An 8420-nucleotide genomic window follows, 5' to 3' on the forward strand; every position below is an offset into this window, starting at 1 on the left:
CCCCCTCCTCCAGCAAGGTAGCAGCAGCATCACAGGGCTCGGGGGCTATTTAAAGGGCCTGGGGCTCCCCTGCTTCCACCACCCCAGCCCTTTGAATAGCCGTGGAACCCCTGGGGAAGTGGCGGGGCTCCGGGGGCTGTTTAAAGGGCCGGGGCAGTAGAAGCAAGGGGAGCCCCAGACTTTTTAAATAGCCCCCAAGTCTCCAGCAGTGGGGCTCTGGTGGCAATTTAAACAGCCTGAGGCTCCAGTCCCTGCTGGGAGCCCCAGGCCCTTTAAATTGCCCCCTGGGGAAGCTGGGCCACCCTACTATAGTGCACCAGCAGGGCTTGGGTGCGGGGCCCGATTCAGGGGAATTGGTTGAATTGGCCTAAAGCCGGCCCTGCCCGCAGGAAAGCAAGGTAGTAGCACAGGCTTATCACTGTCCCTGGGTGGGCTTGAACCACCATCCTTTCAGTTAAGAGCCAAACGTGCTGACCCATTGCACCACAGAGACACAGACAGGCCAGGCTGTATGGAGCACAACAGTCAGGAATCAGCTCAGGGTCCGGTCTAGCAGATGCATGCAGTGGTTGGACAAGCAACAGCAAGGAACTGGACTGGTGCGGAGTGAAAGATCTGTGGGAAGGAACCGAAAATAGTACTGGGGCTGCAGTACAGGCCTTGCATACACTTTCTTTGGCCTGTTTTGCTGGAAGAGTTAGCAGGGCAAGCTTGTTAGTCACAGGTAAGGGGGTGAGTTTATGCAAATTCTGGACTCTGGGACCACAGCTGGGGTGGGACAGGCACAACTTTTGTGGCACATGCACCCTCTCTGCAACCAACCTTTGTTACTTCATTCCATAACAGCACACACAGAGCAACCTTTTACCTTTCAGCACCAAAATATACTGTAGAAGAAATCTAATAGCATAACTTTAAGATGAGAAACTTCAGTACTAACAACAATTTTAAAGATATTCAAAAATACCTCTGTCTTTAGACACCAGACACAAAATCAATCAGACCAAGAACAAACATCTATTTCTACTTCCCACACACTTAGGGAGGGGGGCGGGTTTGGAACCCATACCCCTTAATGATGAGTCCTTTCCAGGCGAGGGGAAAGCTCTCAGGCCTCAAATGCCAGGTACGGTTACTCTCTCCTTGATCCAAACTAAACAGGAAAATACACTTGATTTCTCCTGCCCTAATAACAAAGAGATGGGGGATCCCACAGCAGCTGAAATGACCATTTGGACAAGCACTCCCCTCATGCAATCTGGGGTGGGTGTAACCATGCAAATGACATCAGTCCCAAAAGGCCTTTACAACAGATCACCAACAGATGGCAGGGTAGAGTTAATACCGACCCTGCTTAAACTAGATTGTGGCAAAGATTAAAAAACACTGAATGTTAAAACTCACCAAACGCGGGTGAATCCATTCTCATTGTCGTACCCGCTTCTTAAACTCCACACCTGAACGTAGCCCTCACATGGACAACATACCCTCCTAACTCAGTGTCTGTATGTTAACCTTTTACCCCCAGTCAGGGCTATTGCAGATTCTGTATTCCTTACGCCACCCGATCTTAAACCGAACTTCACACCCCTTGGGTAATCTGTACATTGTTCACTGATCACCAGAAACTTCTACACCTAAATGCTGTACCGTACACCTTTTTCTTCTTTGAACGTCATCTTACTAAAATGTTGACATTTGTTCGAGATCCCGGCTCCTGTTCCCTTGCAAGGCGTGTGCCTTTGCTCCAGGTTTTAGTCTGCTAATACAGCGGGGGCAGGGTGGGGGCCGATAGAGCCAGATGCGCTTGCCTGCTGCAGACAAGGATCAAAGGCTGAACCTCATCTCCCACGAGCTGAAGGCTTAATTGAAAACAGTTTAAGCAGTACTCCCATCTCCGGCACTCAGCTACCCAGCTCCCAATGGGGTCCAAACCCCAAATAGATCCTTTTTACCCTGTAGAAGCTGTAAAAGCCTGTGACCAGGGCAGCTGCCTAGCAGCCGGCGCATATGCTTGCCAGCGTGAGAGCTCGTAAGGCACTAATCCAGATAGAGGTGGCTGGGTGGCAGGGGGAGTAAAGAGCCAGCAGAGTGGTGCCGCGGATGCGTGCTGGGCCCATAACCCAGAGGTCAATAGATCAAAGCCATTCTCTGATACACGAGCACTTGTCTCTTTTCCCTCTGGGCCTTCAAGCGATCAAAACCCTCGGCTTGCGGGCCCAGTTCTGTCTGTCATGTGCCTGGGCAGTAGCAGGACAGTCTCAAGAGAGCAGCTCCCACCCATTATCTCTTGTAGTGGAAATAAAGTAGAATTGTGGTTGGACTTTTGCTATTTCTGTTCAGGGAGTCAGTGGCTGTGAGGCAACCCTTACTGATAATGGCAGGGGAAGAGTTCTCTCTTCTGCATTGATGCTGCAATTTTTTGTTGTGCCCTTTCTCTCCCCCTTCAATGCAGGCAGGTAGGCTTGGTGGCTTGGGGATGTGGGTCAAGCCTGGTTTCTTTTGGCAGACACCTGGTTGAGAACTGGTGCTCTACGGTCTTGTCTAAACTGACCAGCCCTAATGTCTGTAGCCTCGTCTCATACTTTGGAAGCCTTTTATTTATCCCTTTCCACTGCAAAAACGACTATTTAGTCCTACTCTTTCTTTCCAAGCTGCTAACCAGTTACTGATCCATGAGAGGTCCCCAGCCATCTGGAGTAGCTTGTGACTGTGAGTGGCAACCTCAGGGCAGATTGTTAAGAAGCAGTGCACAATCCCCAAACTGGTTGTGTGTTCTAGACTTACGTTTCACCAAGTGTCAGATTCTGGATGACACCCCTTTTATGACTTTTTAAAGCAAACTTGCTATTTTTGCATCATTTGAGCGTTCTATGCAGAGGACTAGAAATGTTTCTATTAACCTGAATGTTAGATCATTTTAACAGTGTCTGGAATCACAATGTTAAATTAGTTCTTATGACTTTAATAACTGATACTTCCTCTATCTCAGGACTAGCTATTAAACTGATTTTTGGACTAGGGAGATGGAATAGCAGCTTCCTCCATCCCTTGCACACATCACCCTGTTACTGTGGCACTGAACCCCCAGGAGCGATGGACCTCCCTATGGGGAGAATATCGTGGTTGAAGAGCAGCGAAGAAAAATGGTGTTGTCTGTGTTCCCATTTGGTTTGTTCTGAGTATGGTTTTGAGTCGTTTGTAACTCTTTCATCAGTTATTAGTAACATCTTATTATCAGGCCTCTGAACTGAAAGGCTGCTCTTGCAGGTTTTACTTTGTCGTTGTTTGTAGGTCAAACAGCCGCTTTCTTAGGCCTCGTCTACACTACGCATTTAAACCGAATTTAGCAGCATTAAAACGAATTAACCCTGCACCCGTCCACAAAATGAAGCCCTTTATATCGATATAAAGGGTTCTTAATACCGATATCTGTACTCCTCCCCGACGAGGGGAGTAGCGCAGAAATCGGTATTGCCATGTTGGATTAGGGTTAGTGTGGCCGCAATTCAATAGCATTGGCCTCCGGGCAGTATCCCACAGTGCACCCTTGTGACCGCTCTGGAAAGCAATCTGAACTCGGATGCACTGGCCAGGTAAACAGGAAAAGCCCCGCGAATTTTGAATTTCATTTCCTGTTTGCCCAGCATGGAGCTCTGATCAGCACAGGTGGCGATGCAGTCCCAAACCCAAAACGAGCTCCAGCGTGGACCGCCTGGGAGGTACTGGATCTGATCGCTGTATGGAGAGCCAAATCTGTTCTATCAGAGCTCCGTTACAGAAGACGAAATGACAAAGCATTTGAAAAAATCTCCAGGCTATGATAGACAGAGTCCACAGCCGGGACTCAGCACAGTGCTGCGTGACAAGCATAACGGAAAGCCAAAGAATCAAATGGACGTTCATGGAGGGAGGGAGGGGAGACTGAGGACTCCAGCGATCCCACAGTCCCCGCAGTCTTTGAAAAGCATTTGCATTCTTAGCTGAGCTCCCAATGCCTGAACAGTCAAACACATTTTCCCAAGTGTTTCAAGGGACCCTGAAGCTAGGCAAAGGGGTCCAACGGGCAGGGCCCCTGGAGCTAGGTTTAGGGGCCCCAGAGATAGGGTCCCTTGAGCTAGGGTTGGGGGACCCATGCATAGGGCCCCTTGACCTAGGGTAAAGGGCCCCATGGGTAGGGCCTCTGAAGCTAGGGTTAGGGGACCCAGGGGTACAGGGCCTGCAGATAGGGTTAAGGGTCCCACAAGAAGGGACCTTGGAGCTAGGGTTAGGGGCCCCATGGGAAGGGCCGTTGGAGCTAGGGTTAGGGTTCCCACATGTAGGGACCCTGGAGCTAGGGCTAGGAGCCCCAGGGACGGGGCCACAGGAGCAAGGGTTGGGGGTCCCAAGGGTGGGGTGCCTGGAGCTAGTGTTCGGGTGTCTAGGGGTGGGGCCCCTGGAGCTAGGGTTAGCGGCCCCATGGGCAGGGCACCTTGAGCAAGGGTTTGGATCCCCAGCAATGGGGCCTCTGGAGCAAGGGTTAGGGGTCCAAGGGGTGGGACCCATGGAACTAGGGTTAGGGGTCCCACTGGTAGGGCCCCTGAAGCTAGAGTTAGGGGACCCAGGGGTAGGGCCCATGCAGCTAGGGTTTGGAGCCCCAGAGATGGGGCCCATGGAGCTAGGGATAGGGGTTTCAGGAGTGGGGCCCCTGGAACTAGGGTTAGAGGCCCCACGGGTAGGGCCCCTGAAGGTAGGGTTAGGCACCCCAGGGGTAAGGCCTCTGGAGCTAAGATTAGGGGTCCCACGGGTAGGTCCCCTGGAGCTAGGATTATGGGTCAAATGGGCACGAAGCCAGGAGCTAAGGTTAGAGCTCCCACAGGTAGGACCTCAGGAGCTAGGGTTAGGGGCCCCACGGATAGGGCCCCTGGAGCTTGGGTTAGGGATCCTAAGGGAAGGGCCTCTGGAGCTAGGGTTAGGTGCCCCACAGGCAGGAGCCCTGGAGCTAGATTTAGGGGCCCCAAGGATGGGGCTCCTGGAGCTAGGGTTAAGGTCCCCACAGGTAGGGCCATGGAGCTAAGGCTAGGGGCCCCATGGGGAGGTCCCATAGAGCTAGGATTAGGGTCCCCACGGGTAAGGCCCCTGGAGATAGGGTCAGGGGCCCCAGGGATAGAGCCCCTGGAGCTAGTGTCAGGGACTCTAACCCCCAGATGGCAAAGTTAGTTGTCTGACCGCGAGAGAGACAGGCAACACCAGCAAGGTCCGATCAAAAGCTCTTTATTGACAAGTGCACTCATCAATATAGAGCAGCTCGTCTCCCGAGAGAACCAGCCCGCTCTTTAAATCTTAGTATAAGCCTATATAGACAGTTCTGTCTCATCATAAATTATTCACTGGAGCAACCCACTCCCTTCTTTTAACAACTAGAAACTAGACACCTTTAGTATACATACATACCTAAAGTTAGAAATGTAGGGGAGTTAAAAACAAACAATGAACAAAACCAGGGAGTGAAAACAAGGAGGCTGGGAAACTAGGGCTCTTATCAGTTCTTCGAAGGAGCTGCCCTAACACAGCACATCTGGTACTATGCCAGGAATGCAGCTTCTCGCTTATCTCACTTTTTCCCAGCGCTTGTGAGACATGCTGCTGCTTCTCAGTGTTTTCCACTCAGGAATTACCCAAAAACCTCTGTTAGCCTGACTTTGGTCAGGTTGACATACCTGGTTTTGTCTGCAATATCTTTATTCAGGCCTAACACTAGGGATAGGGGCCCCATGAGTACGGTTCCTGGAGCTAGGACTGGGGGCCCAAGGGGTATGCCCCCTGGAGCTAGGGATAGGGGTCACAAAAGTAGGGCCTTTGGAGCTAGGGTTAGGAGCCCAACGGGTGGGGTTCCTGAAGCTAGGGATAGAAGCCCCATGGGTAGGGCCCCTGGAACTAGGGTTAAGGGCCCCAGGGATGGGGCCCCTGAAGCTAGGGTAAAGGGTCCCAGGAGTGGGGCGCCTGGAGATAGGTTTAGGGGCAAGACAGGTATGGCCCCTGCAGCTAGGGTTAGGGGCCCCAATGGTAGGACCCCTGGAGCTAGGTTTGGGGGTCGCACGGGTAAGGACTCTGTAGCTAGGGTTAGATCCCCATGGGTTGGGCCCCTGGAGCTAGGGTTAGAAGCCATAGGGATGGGGCCCTTGGAGCTAGGGTTAAGGGTACTGGGGCTCAGACCCCTGGAGCTAGGGTTAGGGGCCCACGCATATGGTATCTGGAGCTAGGGTTAGGGGACACAAGGGTAAGGCCCCTATAGCTAGGGTTAGTGGTCGCATGGGTAGGGCCTCTGGAGCTAGGGTTAGGGGCCCCACAGGAAGGGACCCTAGAGTTTGGGTTAGGGGCCCCAGGGCTGGGGCTCATGGTGCTAGGGTTAGGGGTCCTAGGGGTGGGCCCTGAATCTAGGGATAGGGGTCCTAGTGGTGGGGTGCCTGGAGCTACGGTTAGGGGCCCCAGGGGTAGAGCCCATGGACCTAGGGTTAGGGGTCCCACAGGTTGGGACACTGGAGCTAGGGACAGGGACCCCATGGGTAGGGCCCCTGGAAATTGGGTTAGTGGTTCCATGCATAGAGCCCCTGTAGCTAGTGTTAGCGAGCGCATGGCTAAGGCCCTTGGAGATAGGATTTGGGGCCCCAGGGACTTGGCATTTGAGCTAGGGTTAGTGTTCGCGTGGGTGGGGCCCCTGGAGCTAGTGTTTGGGTTTCCAGGGGGGTGGGGTCTATGGAGCTAGGGCTAAGGACCCCATGGGTAGGGCCTCTTTAGCTAAGGTAAGGGCCCTACGGGCAGGGTGCCTGGAGCAAGCGTTAGGGGGCCCACGGGTAGGGCCCTTGGAATTAGGGTTAGGAGCCCCAGGTATGGGGCCCCTGGAGCTAGGGTTAGGGGATGCAGGGGTGGGGTCCCTGGAGCTTGGGTTAGGGGCCCCACGGAGAGGGCCCCTGTAGATAGGGGTAGTGTTGCAAGGGGTAGGGCCCCTGGATCTTTGGTAACGGACCCAAGGGGTAGGGCTCCGGAAGCTAAGGTTAGGGGTCCCATAGGTAGGGCCATTGGAACTAGGATTATGATTCCCACATGTAGGGCCCCTGGAGCTAGGGTAAGGTCCCACGGGTAAAGCCCTTGGAGCTAGGGTTAGGGGAACCACGGGTAGGGCCCCTGGAGATAGGGGAAGAAGCCCCACGAGTAGGGCCCCTAGAGCTGGGTTAGGGAAACCAGGGATGGGGCCCCTGGAGGTAGGGTTAGGGCCCCAAGGGTTAGAGCCCCTGGAGTTTCCATTAGGGGTCCTATGGGTAGGATCCCTGGAGCTAGGGTTAGGAGCCCTAGGAGTAGATCCTCTGGAGCTGGGGATATGAGCCTCAGTGGTAGGGCCCCTGGAGCTAGGGTTAGGGGTCTCACGGTTAAGGCCTCTGGAACTAGGGTTAGGGGCCCACAGGTAGGAGCCCTGCAGTTAGGGTTAGGGGTCCCACTGGTAGGGCCCCTGGAGCGAGGGTTAGGGGCCCCACGGGTTGGGCCCCTGGAGCTAGAGTTAGGGGCCCCAGTGGTAGGGCCTCCGGAGCAAGTGTTAGAGACGTTACGGTTAGGGCCCCTGGAGCTAGGGTTAGGGGCCTCATGCGTAGGGTCTAAGGAGTTAGGGTTAGCGGCCCAATGGGTAGGGCCCCGGGAGCTAGGGTTAGGATCCCAATGGGTAGGGCCCCTGGAGCTACACTTTGGGGCCCTATGAGCAGGGTCCCTAAAGCTAGGGTTAGGGGCCCCAGGGATGGGGCACCTGGAGCTAGGTTTAGGGGCCCCACGGGTATGGCCCCTGAAGCTAGGGTTATGGGCTCCAGGAGTAGGGCCCCTGGAGCTAGGGGGAGGTTTCCCAAGGGTAAGGCCCCTGGAGCTAGGTTTAGGGGCCCCACGGGTATAGTCCCTGGAGCTAGGGTTAGGGACCCAATGGTAGGGCCCATGGAACTAGGTTTCGGGGTCCCATGGTTAAGGACTCTGTAGCTAGGGTTTGGGGTCCCATGGCCTGGGCCCATGAAGCTACGGTTAGAGGCTGCAGGGATGTGGAGTTAGGGTTAGGGGTACCAGGGGTTGGGTCCCTGGTGCTAGGGTTAGGGGCCCACGCATATGGCATCTGGAGCTAGGGTTAGGGGACACAGGGGTAAGGCCCCTATAGCTAGGGTTAGTGGTCGCATGGGTAGGGCCTCTGGAGCTAGGGTTAGGGGCCCAACAGGAAAGGACCCTAGAGTTTGGGTTAGGGGCCCCAGGGCTGGGGCTCATGGTGCTAGGGTTAGGTGTCCTAGGGTTGGGCCCCTGGAGCAAGGGTTAGCGATCTTATTGGTGGGGAGCCTGGAGCTACGGTGAGGTGCCCTACGGTTAGGTCACCTGGATCTAAGTTTAGGGGTCCCATGGGTAGTGCCTCTGCATCT

The 8420-nt window shown here is 54.4% G+C and overlaps 1 non-coding gene across 1 annotated transcript; it reads right to left on the reverse strand.

Moving 5' to 3' along the window:
• Positions 1-419: 419 nt before the first annotated feature.
• Positions 420-493, reverse strand: TRNAK-CUU (transfer RNA lysine (anticodon CUU)). Its single transcript has one exon. It is a non-coding gene; the product is annotated as a tRNA-Lys (tRNA).
• Positions 494-8420: the final 7927 nt, after the last annotated feature.

This window comes from Gopherus flavomarginatus, chromosome 12, assembly GCF_025201925.1.
Source record: "Gopherus flavomarginatus isolate rGopFla2 chromosome 12, rGopFla2.mat.asm, whole genome shotgun sequence".
Lineage (NCBI taxonomy): Eukaryota > Metazoa > Chordata > Testudines > Testudinidae > Gopherus > Gopherus flavomarginatus.